General features: G+C 44.3%; 2 non-coding genes across 2 annotated transcripts; both read left to right on the top strand.

Annotated features, from left to right (window-relative positions):
• Positions 1-1,359: 1,359 nt before the first annotated feature.
• trnaq-uug (transfer RNA glutamine (anticodon UUG)) lies at positions 1,360-1,431 on the top strand. Its single transcript has one exon. It is a non-coding gene; the product is annotated as a tRNA-Gln (tRNA).
• Positions 1,432-9,715: 8,284 nt separating this feature from the next.
• Positions 9,716-9,787, top strand: trnap-ugg (transfer RNA proline (anticodon UGG)). The gene has a single exon. It is a non-coding gene; the product is annotated as a tRNA-Pro (tRNA).
• The last annotated feature ends 315 nt before the right edge of the window (positions 9,788-10,102 follow it).

Raw genomic sequence — 10,102 nt, 5'->3', positions numbered from 1 at the left:
TGTGTCTTTTGGCATGTACATTTTTTTCTGTTTTCCAGAAATGTATTAAAGTTACAATCATCAATTTCACTGTGACTGAGTCTGGCCTGGAGGACCAACTGCTCAGGTAGACACAAGACAGATATTGAATTCTAACCAAACTTTAAGACTCACATTCACAACTTTACCCTTTTCCTTCTCTTTCCCCCCCTTTCTTCTCCTTTCTCTACCTCCAAAACCCTTGAAAATTACAATTACCCTGCAACTTGTTTCTCTCTTTAAAGTGATGTGGTGCGTCTTGAGAGTCCACATCTTGAGGAACAGAGCAATAAGCTGATTGTTCGCATCAACGCTGACCGCAATCAGCTGAAAGATATCGAGGACCGCATTGTTGAGCTTCTCTCTAACTCTAAGGGGAATATACTTGACAATGAGGAGCTCGTTCAGACTCTCCAGGAGTCAAAGGTGGGGATCTGGCAGAGATCATACGTGTCATCATTTTCAACTTTCTGATCGTTTTCCTAATTGTAATTGAAACTTTTTGTTGTTCTTGTTCTAGTTGTCATGCTCCTCTTTCACTTCTTTTGTCTGTTTTTTCTCCACTATCTCCAGGTGACATCAGAGGCCATAAAGCATCACCTGAAGGAGGCAGAGGGGGACTCCTTCCTTGTGTATCTTGGGGAGTCCACACAGGCGTGGAGTGGCTTCCCCAGGATACAGTCGGAAGTAGAGCTTGCGGTTGATGATTTGGTCTCAGTTCTAGAATGATTGCTGCTGGGAGTTTGAGCAGACAGCTGTTTACAGGGTCTAAGTTGGAATAAAGATTAATCCTGTAAATGCAAACATCCAATCTACTGAAGTTCAAAGATGTGGGCTCGTCCGGGATTTGAACACAGGACCTGTGAGGAACTGGAACCACTTCTTCATCTGAACCATGGGGATGCCAATTTATAACACCTGAAACCACCTCCACTGTCTGCACACACAGGAAGTTCACCCTGAATCAATGCTCTCTGTTTCAGTTAACCTGTCTGCACAGAATTATTCTCTGTAACAACATGTAGAGCCCGGATAGCTCAGGCTAATTTTCATATCTGTCCAATGAGAGACAATTATCAGAGGAGAGGTTCTGCTTCTCAGGAGGGTCACACCCTAATACAAGACCACTTCCTGTTATGCAACAAATAAACTTTATGATTCAATGTTGGGCTAATGCCACAGCCACAAAAAGACATTTCTCCCAGCTGCTAGACAGCAAGCCTTATCTAGACATGGAGGACAGCCTCCTCATGGAGGACAGTGATATGCAAAGTGTTCAGTCTTTGTCAAACTGCTGACAGTCGGCCGGGTAGAGGAGGAGAAGAAGACCCATGAGAAGCAGGTTCCATGGTGTAATGGTTAGCACTCTGGACTTTGACTCCAGTGATCTGAGTTCAAATCTCAGTGGAACCTTTAGTTTAGTTTGGACAGTAATACTGGTGTCCTTTCTGCTTTCTCTAAAAATTCAGGGCTCACTTTGCCGATTTCCAGTCAGCATGTTGTAACTGAATAACTATCAGAGTGTATCAGAAGGAGAAGTTACATAAAGATAGAATTTAAATCTCTCTCCTAAATGACACCTTAATCTGGGATTAATAATGAGTATAAAAGTAGCTGAAGACATAATTTAGTATTATAACACATACCTCCTTTATAGGGCTGTCTTGATAACTGCCTCTCATTTCCACCTGTTGTCTGTTCCATTTGCACAACAGCAGCTGAAACTGATCCACAATCAGTGTTGATCCTAACTGGACAGGCTGGTTTCACACAAGTGTGACTGACTTTTTGGGGCAATATTATAACAAATACTTATGAGAAATTATATAAAAAGAAAGGTCAGTGCATCATGACTTTAGCTCCATTCAAAGCTTTAGGAGGCTTCATGGCCTCCATCACTCCATAAGACTGTTCCATCTGTTCTGCATCTCTGATATGTGCTGGGACGTGGTGGCTTGGATGTTTCACTGCAGCTCATCTAGTAATAATGTGTAACACATATATGAACATCAAGCTAATCATGTCATGCTAAACCGAGTCCTTGGAAGAGCAGAAGCTGTGAACAGACCTCATGGAGCAATGGTAGCACGTCTGAGTCCAGATCAGAAGGTTGCATGTTCAAATCATGTCAGGGTCACTGGTTTTATGTAATTTAGTCCTCTTTCTGTTCACACCAGGTCCACTAGAGCTCTCAGACTCCTCCACTGCACTGAAGTCTGGGTAGTTTTCACTTGAAGCAGAATGTCGGCTTTCTCCTGTGTTTTCTGGTTAAATTACTGCACATTCAGGGAAAACAGAGTTAGAGTTAAATAGAGCAAAAAATCCTGAGTCATCGATCTGCATTCGTTTAGAGGGCCGAAAGGGAGCAAGTGTGAAAACACCCTAAATTTTAATCTTAAGTGGGACCAACACTCCCCCGTAGCTTCTTCAGTTCTGCAGTGACAATTCCTTCCTTCCTGATGTGATGTTGCTCCTTCTTCTTCTCCTCTGAGCTGGTCGGTACAGTTTGAGCTCTGTGCTGCAGCCATTGCGACAGCCATCGCACCTCAGAGTGATCCAGCAGTGCCTCATGTTCAGCAGCATACAGTGAGCAGCTTTAATCTCTGGATTGACAGACTTTATCTGCGCAGTAACTTGCAGAACAGAAAGTCTTCCAAAATATCTCCTTTCCAGGGATAGCACACCAAAACTATCAACTGAGCAGCACTGGAGATGCTCTGCTCTGTTGATTCATCCAACTGAAAGGAACATTTCTTACATGATCGCAGTCTATCCAGCAGCTGTGCCTGAATGTCAGCTGAGAGATCTTCTGTTCTCCTCCTCACCATGTCATTTGAAAAAGGTACAACTTTCAGTTTATTAGCTGCCTCTGTGCCAAGCAAAAGCTCACACCAGTCAGATCTCTGTCCACCTGTACGGTCACAAATCCGGGGGCAGAGACGCTGTTTTCCGGGATGTCTGGGTGCAGTCCTTTTTTTCTAGCTCTGGACAGGAGCTGTATCCACCCTGAAGGACGGCGCCACAGGAAGTTAAAAGGCACTTTGACTCTGGTGGGACTCGAACCCACAACCTTTGAATCACTTCTCCTGTGTTTATCTAGAAGTCCAATGCGCTATCCATTGCGCCAAGGCTAGCGCCCATGTGTCGACGTTGATGCCACAAATCGCGCCACAAATCGCGCCGAGAGCGCCGGTTCGAATCCCGCTAGGTGCGTTAATATTTTGCACTGAAATTACGCGAAACATATCGGTCGTTGTATGACATTTTACCGAGGTGACGTTATAATTAAAAACAAAGCGAAAGGAGAGTGATGCACACCGTTTGTATGTGACAAATTTCACGTGTCATTTGCTGTAATAGTCCAATTGCACATGCATGCATTGAATGGGATAAATGCAATCTGCTCGCTGTTTAGCTAATATGGAAAGAGCTTGAGAGGAACAGGATTGCATACAATAATTGTATCCTTAGTAACAAGCTGTAATGTGTTAATCTGCATTTTTCTTAACATCCTTTTTTGTATACCGACCTTGTCTGCAATATAAGGCTCATCAATGGCTCCAGACTCTTGATTAACCCCCACAAACCCAAATGTATAAGAACAATGGAAAAAAAACCTTATTGTTATTACCATTTCAGTAACTTTTTGGGGGGAATATTGCTCACATTGAGCACATGTAAAGGACCAGTAGGAGTTTATTTGCAGTCTTTACTGCTCATAAAGCCTCTTAATATTAGTCTAAATTCATATTTGGATAAACATCATTTTTTATCAAAGTATTTTGTGAAATTAAATGGTATTTACAAACACTGAAATCAGACTGTATTTACAAATCCTGTAAAAACCGAACAAAAGCTTTTGTAATGTTTATAGCCTCATTTAATTGTGATAAAGGCAGATTCACAGTTTTAAGAATCCACACATTCCAGAGGTCAAACAATACTGTCTGGCAGACCTGTTGTTCAATCTACTATCATTCTATGAAGCTGTACATGCCCAACTACCTGAACATTATCATTAACTGAATTACACAGAGGGGGAAACTGATACCAAAAGAATGTGTTTGTTTACACTATATACACACTGATATACACTGCAGCAAAGATGCTGCGCTGGTGGCAGGATGCTGCAGTGAAGCAGATGCCGGGCTGGCCTCAAGATTCAGAGAAGAGATGGGGGTCTGTCTCCCCCAAACACCAGCTGCCTTTTAAACCTGGCCATTCTGCTGTATTGGCTGGCACGGTAAAGCTGTGCAGGTTGTCCCCTGCAGCCATGGTCAAGAGAGCTTCTCTCTGAGGTGTGGATGGCTTTGGAGACTCAATGGCTTGCTGAAGCACCTCGGTCTCCCGAGCCCGACTCTGCTTGTTGTACCTGAAAAAAACAACAACAACAAAACAGTAGTTTTACAGAAGCAATATATTCCACAAATACAGCTGACATGGTTCACATACTTCATGATTTACTCACCGTCATGCCAGCATTGCTGTGTTCACCTCAGGCAGCTGGATGGTGGTCTCAGCCATCACACAGGCTTTGTTGACAACACACTGGTGTATGCTGATGAAGAGTCTCAGTCATCCAGGTCATAATCATAGAGATGATTGAAGCAAGGCAAGGACTTGTAGAGTTTTCTTGAATGGAGTCGAACAGGTCTGGCTGCCCTTGGGACCCGATGAAACACCTGGAAAATTAAGGCAGTGTGAAATATAGCAGTAAAAGATAAGTGTACATGCTAGTTTGAAAAATAATGACCAGATATTACAGTAGCTGTCTTATAATTCACAATTATAAAGCCTGCAGTGAGTGGAGGTGCTGTGGCAGATGTACCAGTGAGTGGAGGAGCATCCAGCAAGGGGACAGTGCCGTCCTCAAACTCCTCTGGCTCCAGCAAAGCGTAGCCTGTCTGGTCATATAGATACTCCACCCCATAAGCTCTCCTGAAAATCATACACACAAACACATCAAATCATATGTCATGTACTAATATATGCACTAAACCTAAATACAAATGAGTTTTTCCAGACATTAGGAAACTGTACCAGTGCATTTCCTTGGTGGTGTGTAGTCCACCAGCTTCAGGATCCATGTCTGTCAGTAACTAGTCCTAAAAGAACAACAATAGAAGAACAAGGAGGAGAAGCATAATGTTTATCAGAACACTAAGAGAGAGTTCCTCACTTTAACACAAAACAATAATTTAATTATAACAACTACATGATCATAGGATATTGAAAACCAATACAGTGATGCTATGACACAGTAATACTACACTACACTGCAGTAATAAAAGTCCATTGAAAGTTACGCTAACTGAAGACAAAGAGAGAGCTAACTAAAGCTAACAATAACAAGAGGCTTGTCTGTAGCTGATTAGCCGAAGCTAACGCTGTAAATGGAAATGTTTGCTAAAACACACTAAATGTAGCGTTCTCCCAGTCAAATGCTTTATAGGTGTAAACAACACAGAGGCCAGTCTATGATCAATTATTCCATCTGAGCCGTCGGTAACTGTGAATTTATCCTAGCCAGTAGAGCACCGGCTAGGTACGTTCATACATACATTGCTACACAAACGTAGCGCTTTACAATCACATACCAGCATGTACACAACGACACTCACTCACCGACACGTCGGAATCTCCGGTAGAAATTAATCTTGCAGACGGTTACTGGGGTAAATTATCCTGATAGCCGTCCACGGCGACGTAGCTCGGTAAAAGGCAATGACGAAGCCATAGCAACAGCGTCGTGACCGGGCCACATCCGCCTCAAGCAGTGGTCCGAGCTGTGATTGGCCGGCTCGTTGCCAGGGGCGGGGGCTGGCGAATCGTGGTAGAGGGCAGCTCTGTCATTGGTCAATTCGTGGTCAATTCGTGGTAGCACTCGGCCTCGTGGTTGGCCGTCGGCGGAGGTAGGCGGGAGCTGGCGAATCGTGGTAGAGGGCGGCTCCGTCATTGGTCAATTCGTGGTAGATTCGTGGTAGCACTCGGCCTCGCGATTGGCTGTAGGAGGAGGCGGCTTGCTCGACACACGGGCGGCCGGAGGCGCCACAGAGCCACAAAGCAGTTCATTTGTTTGTCCTAGAATGAAAGGCAGAAATCCGGAATAAGCAGCAGCATTCCAGAATAGTCAACAGAATTCCGGAATTATACGTAGAATTCAGGAGTAACAGTCAGTATTCTGGCAAGTCAGCAGTCCAGAAGGGAAGGCAACATCAGCAGTGGCTCAGTGGTAGAGCAGGGTTGTGTGTCCTTGACCCACATTGCCTCCAGTGCTGGTCATTGTATGACACTGCTTGGCAGCAGCCTTAAGCAATTTCCCTTCTGGGATTATTAAATTTAGTATTTTTTTTAAAAAAGTCAGCATAACAGAGGTTACAGCATCACTGAGTTTCCCCTCAGGGAAGCTGCTTTTTACTGCCACCCCTGGATATATGCAGTCCAGTGCAGTGCGGCATGCTCTGTTCTGTACAATGGAGAAACCAAACTACTCCAAAAACTGGCCTTCAATGTTTGTCAAAGTTTGTCTTCAAACAAGATGCTTATGTTTAAGGCAAAAGCTGTGACAGAAACAAGTTCTTCTTCAAAGATACACAACTCCAACATCTTTGTGAAGTTTGTGGACGACACAACTGTGGTGGGTCTCATCTCTGGTGGAGATGAAACAAACTACAGGAAGATGTTGATGAAGATTCTCAGTCATCCAGGTCATCATACGTAGAGAAGATTGAAGCAAGGCGTCTACAGGAATGAGGTGCACCTTCTGGCCGAGTGGTGCAGAGACCACAACCTCTCCCTGAATGTGGAGAAGACAAAGGAGATGGTTGTGGACTACAGGAGAGCACACAGTCAGCACACCCCTCTGACCATCGACGGGGTTCTTGGGTGTGCACATCACTGAGGACCTCTCCTGGACTAACAACACTGCATCCCTGACCAAGAAGGCACAGCAGCGCCTCTACTTCCTCCGCAAGCTCAAAAGAGCCAGAGCCCCTCCCTCCATCCTGTGCACCTTCTACAGAGGGGCTGTTGAGAGCATCCTGTCCAGCTGCATCACTGTGGTACGGAGCCTGCACCACCACCTGCAGGAAGACGCTTCATTGCATAGTGCTGCTCATAGCTGAGAGGATCATCAGCGTCCCTCTCCCCTCCCTCCAGCCGTCTCATCCGAAAGGCCCTCCGCATCACAGGAGACCCCACCCACCCTTTACACCGCTTCTTTAGTCTGCTGCCATCAGGAAAGAGACTGCGCAGCCTCCGGGCCAGGACCAGCAGACTGAGGGACAGCTTCATCCACCAGGCTGTCAGGAAGCTGAACTCTCTCCCTGCTGTGCCCCACTTTCTCCCCCTTCCCTCTACAAAAGAACCCCCCCAAGTTAGGAACTCTGTGCACCAGCCACTTTACCCTGTGCATTCTCTTGCACCCTAGTCATGTCATCCAGTCTCATATAAGCTGCTATAACTTAAACCATTCCTGGACTGTTTACATTATGCCAACTGCACTGTCTTGCACTATACATCTTCTGCACTCTTACTGCATTGTGCCTTCATTTTTGTGCCTTGTATTTTGTGTGTGCCTCATTGTAGGTACATTTTTTTACACTTACACAAGTTTTTAGTTACATGTTATATATGGAGTGAAGAGTAACGCAATTTCAATTCTCTGTATGTCCAGCACATATAGCAGATTTGACAATAAAGCTGACTTTGAATTAAAACAAGTGATTTGTAAAAAAAAATTCACCCCCCATACAATTGACACTAGAAGAGAACCTATCATTTGAGACCAGAATGTTTTTTTGTACCAGGCTGTAAACATGTTCATTTCTGCTGTGAAGTTGGACATTTTAACATGGGAGTCTATGGGTAATAACACACGTGAATTACAATTTTTCACACATGTCGTAAACATTCCAGACTAGCGGTTAAGACCTTCAAAACTCAGTGTGTAACATTGTTGGTAAAAACTGTTTGCTTTGGCATGTTTGTAGAGAAGATTGAAGTAAGGCGTCTGGACTTGTAGAGTTTTCCTGAAGAGGTTTCGCTGCTCATCCAAGCAGCTTCATCAGTTGTTGATCTGTTGGTGGGGAAACATGGTTTATATGTGGTTGCAGACCTCAGTGGGTGGTCTGGATAAAACTCACAAACAATAGCACTAAATGTTTCCATAATTACCTGTGATGATCTGGCTGCCTGTGCCAGGTGTGTCTAATGACTGGCTAACGACTATGAGACTGCTGGTAGACAGCCCATTGTTCTTGCTGTTAGCATGTGACTTGGAGTGAAACTTCCTGGGAATGGATGAAATAACTGCTTTGTATGTGGTAGAAAGATGAGGCCACCACCTCGAGAAGGTTTTACCAGCTTAACATAGATGGCTTCCTTGACTTCCTCTCTGTCTAAAATGTGAACATTGTTGTCCTCAAAGGAGTGTCCTTTGTCTTTGAGGTGGAGGTGAACAGCTGAGTCTTGTCCTGAGGAGGTGGCTCTCCTGTGCTGAGCCATTCTTCTGTGGAGTGGTTGTTTAGTTTCTCCAATGTACAGATCAGAGCATTCCTCACTGCACTGGACTGCATATATGATATTGCTGTGTTTCTCCCTGGGAGTTTTATCCTTTGGGTGTACCAGTTTCTGTCTCAGGATTGTCCTGCAGTGGAGACTGCAACCTTAACACAGCGCCTTGGACGAAAAGCAGACTTGCAGAATGAAAGGCAGCATTTCGGAATGAAAAGCATTCCAGAATGAAATTCAAATTTCCGGAATGAAAGGCAGTAATCCAGAATAAGTGGCAGCATTCCAGAATAGACATCAGTATTCTGGAATGATAGGCAGAATTCCCGAATAACACTGTATAGTGGAACAGAAGTCAGCAAGACATCATTCTGGAATGAAAAGCATCCCAGAATGGAAGAAAGCATTCCCAAATGAAAGGCAGAAATCTAGAATGAGAGCATCCTGGAATAGACATCCATCCACCCACTCCAGAATGATAGGCAGGATCCTGGAATGGTAGACAAAATTCTGGGATTAAACCCCTAACCCAACAGCGGCCTGTGATGTCATGGAAGCGTGCGTTCCAAAATGGAAGGCAACATTCCAGGACAAAAGTCAGCTAACAGAATGAAAAGCAGATTTGCGGAATGAAAGACACCATTCCAGAATGAAAAGCAGTCCATAATGAAAGACAAAATTTTGGAATGAAATGCAGAAATCCAGAATAAACAGTAGCATTCCAGTATAGACATCAGTATTCCGGAATGATAGGCAGAATTCCCGAATAACATCATAACGTCATTTAATCAATAGGGCTCGACCGATTAGCTCGATCCCCATACGGCCAATCTGTGTTTTCATTGTTGAAGCGTGGACATGCCTGTTTCACTTACTGTGTGCTGGTTGGTACATTGGACTCAAGGATTGGTTTTTGAAGACACTCCTCCAAGTGGTGTCTTCAGTTCTGCTACTATTCTGGTTGGGAATCTGAGTTTTATGTGTTCAGGATCTCTGTGGGTGGATCTTGCAGGAAATCAGACTTTTAATCTGAGGGCCCAGGGTTCAAGTCCCTCTTCAGGAGCAACACTATATATTCCTAACCAGAAATCTTTGTACATATCTTAACCAATGTCAAACTAAGAAAAACATGTGCTTTGTGTTGTTCTTCCACCAACTGAAACATGAAAAGCAAGAAGTCACATGTGGCTCGTTGGTCTAGGGGTATGATTCTCGCTTTGGGTGCGAGAGGTCCCAGGTTCAAATCCCGGACGAGCCCTGATGTGTAACTTTATTTCATTGGAGACAACTCCTTGTTGTTGACTCTTTACAGTTCCTCTCTAAACTACCACACAGCTTTGCAAAGCTAACAAAGTTCTATTCTATTCAGACTCATCCCAATCCAGAGCAGTTGTTCCACAGTAACACCTGCAGGAGGACGTCATCACCCAGTATGTGACCTGCTCTGTGAGCTGTAAGGTCTTATACAGACAGGTGTGTGTCTGTCCTCATCAAGTCCAATCAGTATCATCAAAGACAGCTGGACTCAGATGAAGGTTAGAACCATCTGAAGGACGATCAGAAGAAATGGACA

This window comes from Parambassis ranga, unplaced genomic scaffold (genome assembly GCF_900634625.1).
Source record: "Parambassis ranga unplaced genomic scaffold, fParRan2.1 scaffold_27_arrow_ctg1, whole genome shotgun sequence".
In the NCBI taxonomy this organism is placed as follows: Eukaryota; Metazoa; Chordata; class Actinopteri; family Ambassidae; genus Parambassis; species Parambassis ranga.
This window is presented reverse-complemented; position numbering and strand designations above follow the sequence as displayed.